Source organism: Cuculus canorus, chromosome 3 (assembly GCF_017976375.1).
Source record: "Cuculus canorus isolate bCucCan1 chromosome 3, bCucCan1.pri, whole genome shotgun sequence".
NCBI lineage: Eukaryota > Metazoa > Chordata > Aves > Cuculiformes > Cuculidae > Cuculus > Cuculus canorus.
In genome coordinates, this window is record NC_071403.1 from 4,548,237 (window position 1) to 4,560,763 (window position 12,527).

General features: G+C 40.2%; 1 protein-coding gene across 2 annotated transcripts in view; it reads left to right on the plus strand.

Annotated features, from left to right (window-relative positions):
- Positions 1 to 12,527, plus strand: part of SH3YL1 (SH3 and SYLF domain containing 1) — a 56,561-nt gene that overhangs the window by 27,275 nt on the left and 16,759 nt on the right. The gene's annotated exons all lie outside the window — the stretch shown is intronic.

Here is a 12,527-nt window from a genome sequence, read left to right on the forward strand (position 1 = left end):
AAAAATTTTAGCGGTCTCTGCCTGGATCAAAATGGAGACCAAGGCATTCTATATTCCATATATATATTTATATATGTGTATATATATATATGTACACACATTTTCACACATCACGTGCACCACTTGAAAATCACAGGAACATAGAATCATTTAGGTTGGAAAAGACCTTCAAGATAATCAAGTCCAAAACCTAGCACTGCCAAATCCACCACTAAAACGTGTCACTAAGCACCACGTCTACACATCTTTTAAATATTTCCAGGGATGATGAGTCAGCCACTTCCCTGGGCAGCCTGTTCCAATCCTCAACAACCCTTTCAGTGAAGAAATTTTTCCTAATATCCAATCCAAACCTCCCCTAGCTCAACTTGAGAAGGACAAGATGTCATCCAGAGGGACCTGGACAAGCTGGAGAAGTGGGCCTGTGCGAATCTCATGAGGTTCAACAAGGCCAAGTGCAAGGTCCTACATCTGGGTCGGGGCAATCTGTGATTTCTACACAGGATGGGGGATGATGTGATTGAGAGTAACCCTGCAGAGAAGGACTTGGGGGTACTGGTTGGTGAGAAACTCAACAGGAACCGGCAATGTGCGGGTTGTGGGCAGCCCGATCTAGTGGGACGTGTCCCTGGACATCGCAGAGGGGTTGGAACTGGATGATCTTTAAAGTCCCTTCCAACCTAAACCATGATTCTATGATTCCCTGTTTCCATATTCTACAGTGATCTGAAATAAAGGTTCAGCATTTGTTGCATCTTTCTGTTTTTTAAAAAGAGGTTATTAAATAACTAATAAAATAGTGCATTAAACTAATCTTTGGGAAGCTACATTTTAGTTATAATGGCTCATGCAGGGTTAGGCTTTTATGCTGAACGACAAGGTGGTCTGGATTGCCAGTAGTAAGGGCTTGCTTTTGGGCTGGGAGAGGAGAGGTTGGCATTGTGTTATGACGCTTTGGTTTTGCAACAGTTACAAAAGTAGTAGAAAGGATGAAGCATTAATTCTTTTCATTAGATGAAGAAGAGCTAGACTTGTGAGTGAAACATTTTTAATTATTTTATGTGGACCTGAATTATCTAGATAGGTAATGTAATATAGCCTATTTCAAATGCAAGAAGAATGTTAAATGAAAAACATGTTTTTCTAAACTGATAATGTGATACTTGAACTCAAATGCAAGAAGATTGTTTTCATGTAACTGAATAATACTTAAGGTAATGCATTTAGTTGTAAAATGAGATTCAGTAATGTTTTAAAATGTTTGCAGAAACTTTGAAATATGACAGATTTTATTTTAAAATATAATAATTTGCAGAGACCTTTTACAGTGCTGGAATAAAAAAAAAGGCCCTGATGGCTCATAGAGTTACTGTGATTCTGTGAATTATGAAGTTACTACAGCAGTAGAGATTTTTCTGGGAACTGTTCAGATAAAGAAATTAGATTTGCTTATGAATATGAAAGTTCATGCCTCCTCCTTTACTAGAATTTCTCTGCTTCATTTCTCTGCTTGTCTCCTCTGTGTTCTACAATCTAATAAAGGGCTGACTGATCCTTCTAAGCTTTACCACGATCTAGTTATACGTTATCTGGTTAGAAGGTTTCTGCAGAGTTCCGTACCGCATCTGTAATATAAATGACCCATGGTTCTTCAGTGCACTGCTTCGGCATTGTAGACTCAGGAGAAGTTTATTTTATCAGGACACTTGTTTTAGATGCAGTAGGTTGATGGTTTGTCACTCCAGAATACCTAATCCTAGCTATTACAAAGGCTTGTAGTGATTGGATGAGGGGCAATGGGTATAAACTAGAGAGGGGCAGATTTAGACTGGACATAAGGAGGAATTTCTTCATGATGAGAGTGGCAAAGCCCCGGAACAGGTTGCCCAGGGAAGTGGTGGCTGCCCCATCCCTGGAGGTGTTCCAGGCCAGGTTGGATGGGCCTTGGGCAGCCTGAGCCAGTGGGAGGTGTCCCTGCCCATGGCATGGGGGTTGGAACTGGATGGGCTTTAAGATTCCTTCCAACCCAAACTATTCTATGATTCTATGATATTAGGTTTCCATTAGTGCTATGATTTCTAGTTATTTCTGCCTGGAGTTCTGCCTTGAAGCAGCAAGTAACCAAAACCACAGATAAGTGGTTTCTTGACTTCCGTTTGACCTCCTAACAGTTTGTTGACTACTGTAAGATTCTGAAAGCGTTACAGTGATGCTGTTTCCCAGCTGAACTGCTAGCAGAAGGAGTGGCGATCAGCTAGTAACAGCGGGAGCTGCGTGAATGTTGGTGAGAACTGAATCATTAACAGGCAATTAGTTCAGAATCCAAAATCAGGTATTTTTTCACTTTTTTTTTGGAAAAGAATCAATAGAAGTTCCCAAGGTACTGAAACTATCAAGAAACAAACTTGGGACAGAAATGGGGATGAAAAAGCAAAAAACTTTTTTCTTCCAAATGCTGTTCTTTCACTATTCATTCAAAATTATCAAAAATAGTCATGGCCTCAAGCTCTCTGGCCTTCAGGATGCATGTTTGCTTGGTGTCTCGTTCTGCCTCTGCTCAGTAATCCGTTCCCTTTAAGGAATGTTTATGAACAAGAGGGTGGATCTATGGCTACAATACTGAGAGACAAAATGCTTGTTGTAAACACAAAAGCGCTTTTTGTTCTAACAGCATAGGTATTTTGTCATAATTAGGCGAAAATAATGATGCTTGTTGTGTCTTTTAAGTGGTCATATGATGTGCATAACTCATAAGAACTGAGGCACATAAAGCCAAAGTGTTTGAGGCTTTTGGGGGGTTTCTTTCAGGAACACTGACTTTATTACCTTCCACAGATACCTGAACTATTTTTAAATTTAATTTTACCTTGGGGAAAATGCATGTCCTCTTCTTTTGATTTTTTTGGACTGAATAAACTATCTATCTGCAGACATTGAACCTTTAAAGCTGTTGTGCATAAAATCATCAAACCCAAACTTGATTACAGTAGAACTTTGAAAAAACCCAGAATACGAATTGTAACTAATTTTTTTTTTGACAGAAACTTTTCACTTTGAAAATAATATGAAGATATCGACAGATTGTTACTGACTCATTAGAATCATAGAATCACTAGGTCAGAAAAGACCTCTTAGATCAAGTCCAACCATTCCTATCTGCCACTAAACCATGTCCCTGAGAGGGATATATTTGTATTCCTACATACTGAAAGATGTTTTATGTCAAGCCTACTGATGAAGACACAGAGGCAGATGAGAAATCTGTCACCGTTTTCAAGAAGCTAAAAAATCCCTCTTTCCTTCAATGATGGTTTGAGTGATTTGTCAACCTCATTTTTAAAAACTCATTCCTTCCCGTATGAATTCATCTGCAGCTTTTAGGCAGTGATGTTTGTTGTGGCTTTCTTCACTATGTTAAAGAGCCCTTCCCTACCCAGAGAGTTTTTTTGTTCCACTCTTGTTCTCTTTGAGACACTTGTGCTGTAATCAAATCACCTTTTGATCTTCCTTGATCTCTCTTTTGATTGCTGAACAGATTGATGAGCCCTTTGTCATAAGTCATTTTCTCTTTCCTCTCAGATTTTAAATAGTTCTACAAATAGCAAAATCTGAGATGTGAGCTCACTGACATCAATGAGATTTGGGCTCCTAAAAGCCATAACAAATTTGGACAAAACTCCAGTACTTAACTTTTTTAATTATTTATTCATTTATTTATTTTAACCTTCTTATATATCCTACTCTATGTTAAAACAGCTAAGACAACATCAGCCCTTTTTGATGAGGTGGTACCATGATGCTGTGGTAAACTTGCTTTGTGTTAACTAAATCCCTCTTGGATCCGCTGCTTTTCACGGTTACAGTTCTCCAGGAATCAGGTCTGGCCCCTGTAATTTCAGAGATGATCTCAATGTTTCATTCGGTAATCTATGAATCCCAGATGGTTCGGTACATCTATGAAAATCTGTTTGCTGTGAAAATTCTTCCACGCTTCCTGTAGTGTATTTTGTTAAGGAAGCTGGAGGGTCTGTATGTGAATTTCTTTTTGTTAGTTCGTTACGGGGTTTTCTATTGCTAGTTAAGCGTGTTAACTAAGCCAACACAATTATATGGACTAAGAATTTGTAGGCTACTTCTGAGGTAAAAACTTCAAAAAAAATCTGCTTTGCAGCTCTCCGTGGGCAATAGCATATTTACTCGTGACTTCACCTATTTCACTTATTTTATTTGCATGCCTGTTCTGCAGTTCAGTTTCTATTTGTCTTATGGTTTTGTTATCTTTAGAGCTACTACCCTGTAGGTTAATGTTAATCAAATTCATGAGTATAAAAGAATGTAACCTGGAATATGGACATCACTCTAGCTATCTCTGCATCAATTAGTACCTCTAATTATGTGTAGTGCTGAGCTTGCTTAAAAACAATATAGGAAAGCCACAGAACTTTCGAACTGCTGAAAGAGAGCGTTATTCTACTTGCTTGCAACTTAAAAATAAGCTTGATTTTCTAAATGTGTATTGAAGCGATTGCTTCATTTTCCTGATATGCTTCTCTTAACTTAGTTTTAACAAAACTAGTACTATTTTGGAACAACTCAAATTAAGCTGGAAATCTAACATACAGCTATTTGTAGCAACTATGCAGTTCCACATTTAGAAATACCCACTGACAAAAAAATTATGACAACTCTATTATAAGAGAAATGTAAGCATGCCCAGATCTCGTCTCAATGAGCAACTTTTGACTTGGGCATTTTTATTGTAATTAAGATTAAACACTGCAATAATAATGTCAAAGTATTTATTCAGTTTGGGACCCAATATAATTCAAGTGTCTCTATGGTCTCAGGCTAACTTTTTCACAGTGTAATATTCGAATTTTTGCTTTTCCTATATTGTCAGAAAGACTATAGAATATTATCAATATTGCAGTCTTTGCTTCTTTCTGTCTGTTCTGGAACAAGATGATTTGAAATGCTGTCATTATTCTACAGATTTATTTCTCAACTTGAATTGTAGTAAAAATGAATCTCAGAAAAGTGATTGTACCCTTGGACTCAGCACTGGTGCAGCAACACTTTGAGTTCTGTGTTCAGTTTTGGGCCCCTCGCTGTAAGAAAGACATTGAGAGGCTGGAGCGCATCCAGAGGAGGGGAACAAAGTTGGTGAAGGGGCTGGAGATCATGGGCTATGAGGAGCAGCTGAGGAACCTGGGGTTGTTTAGCCCGGAGAAGAGGAGGCTGAGGGGAGACCTTATTGCTCTCTACAACTGCCTAAGAGGAGGTTGTGGAGAGGTGGGTGCTGGGCTCTTCTCCCAAGTGACAGGTCATAGGACAAGAGGGAATGGCCGCAAGCTGCATCAAGGGAAGTTTAGGTTGGACATTAGGAAAAATTTCTTCACAGAAAGGGTTCTTGGGCACTGGCAGAGGCTGCCCAGGGGGGTGGTGGAGTCCCCATCCCTGGAGGAGTTTAAAAGGCGAGTAGATGAGGTGCCTGGGGACGTGATTTAGTAGTGGACAGATATGGTTGGAGTTGATGATCTCTAAGGTCTTTTCCAACCTAATGATTCTATGATTCTTTGAAAAGCTTTTAACTTTTGGTTAAGTAAGATCATAATTTTTTTTTTTGTACCATGCTATCTGCATAGATCTGGAAGGGAGAAGGAATCCCAAACCTGTTGTTTTTAAGAATGGAGAAAGACTCCACGGTTCACAGCGAGGGGGAAAATACATTTTGCTTTTGAACTGGGAATGAGGTCACTCATGGAAACAGGATTTATTTCTGTCACTGAGACTAACTGATATTTCAGAAATGTTGGCCCTGAGTCATTTTCATAGGCATAAAACTGTACGCTTTTAAAAGTCTATTAGTGGGGTATGAGAACTTGGAGATAAAGAGAATAATCTGCTCCACCTGTTGGAGTGCTGTTAAAGGAAACTGTTCATTCAATTGAAATTCCCATATTTTCCTGTGATATTTCTGTGCTGTTACTCACTCCTTGTAGTTAAGGAAGTTAACTGGTTAATTAAATCGTTCTCCTATTGTGTGCCTTCGTGGGGAAGTGGAGTAGTCATTTTTTATAATGAATAAAATATAGTGATTTCAATAATTAACTGAAAACTGGATAAAATAATTAAAATAAACTCAGATAAAGTCAGATATGTGCATATTCCTCTAGGTGCTGTGAATGTGTGCTGTGTATTTGGAACTGAAAAAAAAAGCCTCTTTCCACTCTTCAGTTCATGAATTACTCCTTTCCAAGAAAGGCGGAGATTTCCTGTAGGATCAAGTAGAACTGTTTCACGTTGTAAGCAAGAACCCTCATCAAGCTGTGCAGTAATCTGTTCCTTCTATACTATAATTTGAGGAGGAACTCTAGCAGCTTATACATTGTAAAATCAATAAGCCCACTCAGTGGGACTAATAGGCATTTGTATTTTTACAAATTGAGGTACATGATGTATCTGTCATAATCCTTCCTGACTTTGTCTACTGATTTAGTAAACAAAAAGAAGTTAACCCCCGGGAAAGTAACTAAAGTACCTTTGTTTGTTTGTTTGTTTTTTAAGACTTTTAGCTAAGCTTGGTCTATTTTTGTGGGGTTTGTGGCAAGGCTTATGACATGTTTATATTTAGTTTCCGGAAGAGTAAAACATCCATCTGGTGGTCCCCCACAGTATTAGTATTCTTGCTATTATGAGTTCTTTCTTAATACTAACCAAACCCAGGAAATCCCAGGAAATTATTTTTGAGGCTATTTATATCCCTGATACACTTTTACTAGGATCGTACTATTACTATTGTGAATGTAATAAGACAGATAATCAAGCTGCTTATGGCTTATGTTGTGTGCAAGCTGAGAGGAAAATATGTAATGTGCAGGACTTCGCTGGTTATACTGAAACAAATAGCTTACTACATATAATCAGCTAACTCAAAATACAACAAGACACAGAGAGATTGAGGTCAGATGTGCTAAGATGAAATTGGGATCTTTCTGATATGTGCATGCATTGGCAGAGAGCTGTTATGCTAGGTATGAACCAGATATACTGGCGCGGGGAATCCTGTTTTTTCTCGGCATTTTTTAATGGCTCGGAGTAAAAATTAGGAAATTAGAGCAAAATGTTAGAAAAATCTCAGTGCAATCTACATTTATTTTTTTAAGTGCAAAGCACCATTAAGGCAATAATTCTAATTCACTGCAGTTCAAATGTGAAACTGTTCGTGTGAACTTACAGATGTCAAATGGTGTAGGTTAATTCTTTTGTCCAAGGCCCTTGGAAAGTGTGCAGCTTAACGGTTTTGTGTATTTATGAAAAATATGCTTTAAAAGTTGTTTCAAAACTGTATACTGCATTAGATAATGTTTTCTTTCTGTTTTGTTCAAATAGTAGGACAAAGGCAAGTTAAAATTCATTTCCTATCTATTTGTCTAAAAAAGCCTTTGGAGTATGGGAGCTTCTGCTTCATTACTACTGATAGAAGCCAAACGGAACTTCTAAGAACCTCAAGGAAGTGATAGATATAGAGGATTTCTCTCCATACTGTGGCAAAATGCCCTGTGCTTGATTGGCTTGAGGTGAAAGCTGGCGCTGGTCATTAGTGTCTTACCAGCTGACACTGGTAAGAAATGGAGATTGTTTTGTGCGGTAACAGTGGGGTGAAGGTTTACAGGTCCATCCTGAGAGAAGATGGACAAGGAACTTCTCTACATCTGAAGACTTAATTTTTGAGAACATCCTGTTTTCCACACAGTCGCTATCCACTCCTCTTATCTTTGGTAGGAAGCAGGAAAGAGATAGGAGGAAATGTTGCATGTCTGTTCCTAGAAAGATGTGAACATCTACTTTATACTACATGCTAAAGGAAGACTGACAATACTTTCCTTTCTTTGGGAATTAATTAGTTTTTACTCTACTGGAACACACTCTTTCCATGAACAGTAAAATTAAATGGCATGGTTCCCTAAAAAGTGATGCGTGGAGGGACGTACAGTCCTGCTTCTACCTTATCTGTCAGCATTACATTGTGCAAATCAGCCAGATGGATATTGCTGATTGAACCAAGAAGATCATTCAAATTTCATAGAAAAACTGTCAATTCTTGGATAGGTTTCAATACACGGTGGGGGATGATGTGATTGAGAGCAGCCCTGCAGAGAAGGACTTGGGGTGCTGATTGATGAGAAGCTTGACATGAGCCAGCAATGTGCGCTTGCAGCCCAGAAGGCCAACGGTGTCCTGGGCTGCATCCAAAGCAGTGTGGCCAGCAGGGCGAGGGAGGGGATTCTGCCCCTCTGTTCCTCTCTTGGGAGACCTCAGCTGGAGTTTTATGTCCACATCTGGAATCTTCAACATAAGAAGGATATGGAGCTGTTGGAAGGGGTCCAGAGGAGGCTACAGGGGTGATCAGAGGAATGGAGCACCTCCCATATGAGGCGAGGCTGAGAGAGTTGGGGTTGTTCAGTCTGGAGAAGAGAAGGCTCTGAGGAGACCTTATAGTGACCTTCCAGTACCTGAAAGGAGCTACAAGAAAGCTGGGGAGGGACTGTTAACAAAGGCATGGAGTGATAGGACTCGGGACAATGGGTATGAACTGGAGAGGGGCAGATTTAGAGTAGACATGAGGAGGAATTTCTTCATAATTAGGGTGGTGAGGCCCTGGCCTGGGTTGCCCAGGGTAGCTGTGGCTGCCCCATCCCTGGAGGTGTTCAAGGCCAGGTTGGATGGGCCTTGGGCAGCCTGAGCCAGTGGAGGTGTCCCTGCTCATGGCAGGGGGGTTGGAACTAGGTGGTCTTTAAGGTCCCTTCCAACCCAAACTGTTCTATGATTCTATGATTCTGTGGTTGCACATGGGAGAAATTGGAGTTTGTGGCTGAATCTCATCTTCAAGACAGAAGTTCCTCATACTTTAATTAAATACTTTTTCCCCAGATATAGTTACTATAGCCTTTTTCTTTTGAAGGAGCCTCTACACATCCAATATTTCACTTGACCTGTGAGCATACATAGCATTGGATCGTAGAAGCAGAAAGAATAGTTTCAATACCTTACTTAATTTTTAACTGAAAATTACAATACTGTTTGCTGTTTATCGTAACTGTGTACGTTTTGGCCAGGCTGATGTAGTGAGTATTCAGTGAAGGCTGGCTGTGCAAGCCTGAGGAGCATAATATGGACACAGGTTGGGTGATGGTGGCAGTCCAAGATGCTTCATCCTCCTGAGGGTGGATGTTGCAAGTTGCAGAGTTTGCACTCATCAGTTAGGCTCTAGATCGTGTGTCTGTGCTGTTTCTAGCTCTTACTGAAGCTATTTTATGATGAAGTCGAGGTATCTACCTTTCTCGTAAGAGTTTAGATTGTGATCAAATCATGCAGGATTGTGCCGTGGGATATTATACATGGAAATACAATGACTTGGGTCACCATTTGACTGAGGAAAGAAACATCTGTTGAGTACCCTTGAAGTTATAAGCGGATGGAGCCTGTGGTATAGGTAGAGTTAATAGTGGCTGTACTGGTGGTAGAGTAACAATAACAGCAATGAGAATAAGCAATTGAGGCAAGAATAAATCCTAGCACAGATTCCAAGAGCCCCTGAGCCCCTTAACCCAACCAAAATTAACAAGATTTTCCTGTGTATTGCAGGTGTTCATATAGGATAAATGTTATCATAAAGTGGCAGACGTTGCATTAAAATACTTAGGGATACCAGTTTTGGGTTGTTTTTTTGTTTTTTTTTTTACAGAAAGCAGTTTATGAATCTTTTTTTCTTTTTGCTTTTCATCTAAATTTATTCTTAGCAGGAGTAAATCAGTTTGTCTCACGCTTTCCTGTTCTTTAGCTACAATACTTTTGTCTTATTCTTTTGTCTGGTAGTAGTAACCTCTTTGATCTGAGTTTTGTTCTGTGACGCCCTTGAAAACAGGCTTTCTGTTCCTGCTCACCCTATTCCTTGTCCAGTTTTAAACATTGGTGATGATGATTGTCAACAGCACTTCAAATGAGGCTTTGTACGGTATTATTTTGTGTGTATCCATATAGGATACCTCTGTCTCATCTAATTCTATTATTTTTAGCTGTTTTTTCTGACCAGTGCAGAGAAGTTTTTCACCATGCAAGGCTGAAAAGTATTTTCAATCTGTACTTCAGAAAACATTGCCCTAGAATCTGGCAGAAATTAAGTTGTAGTTATTACTTTTCTCTCTCCTTTTCTTTTTTGCTTTTTTTCAGATTGTAGGTTGTTTTCCAAACTGGAGTAACAGCTAAGAACTATCTCAAGTGAACAAACCTATGTGCCAATGATATGTTAGCAGAACTTTTGAATCTGACAGTACAGAGATTTGAGAAGCTAAATGCAGATACAGCATATTCAGGTTGAGAAGTTAACTCAGTATGTGTAGAAAATGAAGCTTGTCAACATAATAAAAAACTGTAAACCATTCCTAAATCATCGCTTTGATCTGAATAAGACAGTGCACGGTTCTCTTTACTGTGCCATGCCTTTCAGAATATGAAGGTTATGCTTAGCATTGCATCTTAGCTTTTTCCATATGATTTCAGCACGGGCATTATTTGCATTAATGTCATCTTGAACATAATAAAGCCCTTGACATTGATATGGTTTATTTGACCGTTTTGATTTGAATGAAGATTTAAATGTTTTTTGAAGAGGCAGAAAAATCCAACAAGTAATCAGGAAAAGTACTGTTACAGAATTGACTCTTGCAAGCAGGAGGTGGGGGTTTTATATCCTAAATGTCAAATACATCCACAGATGCTTGACAAAAAAGGCACTTCTTTAATGCAAAAGCTGAGTGTGCTGAAACAAAGATAGAAACCATTCCATCAGCAGATGAAGATGATGAGCCAGCGTGTTCCATAGTAGGCCAGAAACTCAAAAACAGTAAGATATGTTTCATACTGAATGAGCTTAATTTGCACAGTAACTTGAACTTTAAATATAATCAGGTCTGTTTCAACCACCAATGGAGCCACCACTTTCGTTTGCTAGACGTGACACTTTTCAGGAGTGACACAAGTTGGTGACTTGGAAGCAGATTTGAAATCATAGAATCATAGAATGGTCTGGGTTGGAAGGGACCTTAAAGATCATCCAGTTCCAACCCCCTGCCATGGGCAGGGACACCTCCCACTGGCTCAGGCTGCCCAAGGCCCATCCAACCTGGCCTGGAACACCTCCAGGGATGGGGCAGCCACAGCTTCCCTGGGCAACCTGGGCCAGGGCCTCACCACTCTCATTGTGAAGAATTTCCTCCTTATGTCTAGTCTTCCTCCCTCCAATTTAAAGCCATTAAATAGTCTGTTTTCAGCTTATGTGGAAGAGGTCAAAAGAATCTTTTTCTGGGTTTTGTGAGTATATTATAAACAAAAGTGTGTATATAATACCTCCATTCTGTGCATACAGAATTGCAGCTGATGATTAATTTCTTACCTGTCGAGGCCCTAGAACAAAACTGAGGGTAGTGTACCTTGCACAGAACATCTGTGGCTAACCTTGCTTTTGCTGCCTTTAACAAGAAGAGTTAAACATGGAATCACTTTTTCCAGCCACCATTTCTTTGTTAATGGAGAACATAGTTATTATGTTATTCTGGAAATCAACTGAAGGGCTTTGTAACACTGGAAATCTGGACAAAGTACCCTCCTGAAGTAACACATGACACCTAGCTCTGCAACGAATTCAGAAAACAGGGTTTGCCGAGTCAGTTCCCATGGAAGGGGAGGAGGGCTTAACATTTGGGTTTGTACTCCTTTCCAGGACTGGGGTGTATATTTAGTCCTGAGAGATATTATGGAGTGTAGTTCCTGGAATGATACTGGCCTTTGTTGATAAAATCCAAGGTACGTTGGATGTTTTGAAATTGCCTTAAATCTACAGCTGCTGTGACAAAACAGACATTCAGGTCTTCTCAATATGGGACACTTTGCCTGTAAGGGGTTGTAGAATGGAGCAAAGGAATCACAGAATCACAGAATCACAAGGTTGGAAAGGACCCATTGGATCATCGAGTCCAACCATTCCTAAGACTCCCTAAACCATGTCCCTCAGCACTTCATCCACCCGTTCCTTAAACGCCTCCAGGGAAGGCAACTCAACCCCCTCCCTGGGCAGCCTCTGCCAGTGCCCAATGACTCTTACTGTGAAGAATTTTTTTCTGATATCCAACCTGAACCTCCCCTGACGGAGCTTCAGCCATTCCCTCTTGTCCTGTCCCCTGTCACTTGGGAGAAGAGCCCAGCTCCCTCCTCTCCACAACCTCCTTTCAGGTAGTTGTAGAGAGCAATAAGGTCACCCCTCAGCCTCCTCTTCTCCAGGCTAAACAACCCCAGCTCTCTCAGCCGCTCCTCGTCAGACTTGTTCTCCAGCCCCTCACCAGCTTCGTTGCTCTTCTCTGGACACGCTCCAGAGCCTCAACATCCTTCTTGTGGTGAGGGGCCCAGAACTGAACACAGTATTCGAGGTGCGGTCTCACCAGTGCCGAGTACAGAGGGAGAATAACCTC